The sequence below is a fragment of the Penaeus japonicus genome, unplaced genomic scaffold (assembly GCF_977035675.1).
Source record: "Penaeus japonicus unplaced genomic scaffold, GWHDUDI00000001_assembly GWHDUDI00000019, whole genome shotgun sequence".
In the NCBI taxonomy this organism is placed as follows: domain Eukaryota; kingdom Metazoa; phylum Arthropoda; class Malacostraca; order Decapoda; family Penaeidae; genus Penaeus; species Penaeus japonicus.
Window position 1 is genome coordinate 32,236,084 of NW_028234421.1, and position 596 is coordinate 32,236,679.

Sequence of the window (596 nt, forward strand, 5' to 3'; positions counted from 1 at the left end):
ATATATATATATATAATATACATACATATACACATATATATTTACATTTATATTTATATACACACACATATATATATATATATATATATATATATATATATATTTATATATATATATATGTATGGATATATATATGTATATATATATGTATTATATATATATATATATATATATATATATATATATATATATATATATATATATATATATATATATAGCGTTGGAAGACATTAAGGAATATTACAGAGCTCAGTATTACATCAAAATAAGAAAAGATTATTCTTTAACATTTCAACATGCAACATCACTCGCATTTCCAAATTTATCATAATTTCGTCGTTGTCTAATTCTTCCTTTTGTCCTCTTCAGCCGGATGAAAATGCAAGCGAAAATAATAAATGACGGTGACTTAGACGATGATAATGAATCTAACATGGAAATGATTGACGCCATTTTCCAACACGTCGCCAACACGTTTGTCTGCCGGAGATGGAAACGTCGTTCCTCTGGTGCGTGATTTTTTTCTTCTTTTTCTTTCCTTTTCTTTGGTCCTTTTTTATCTGATTATCTTCAAACAGCTGTTCGTTATGACGTAG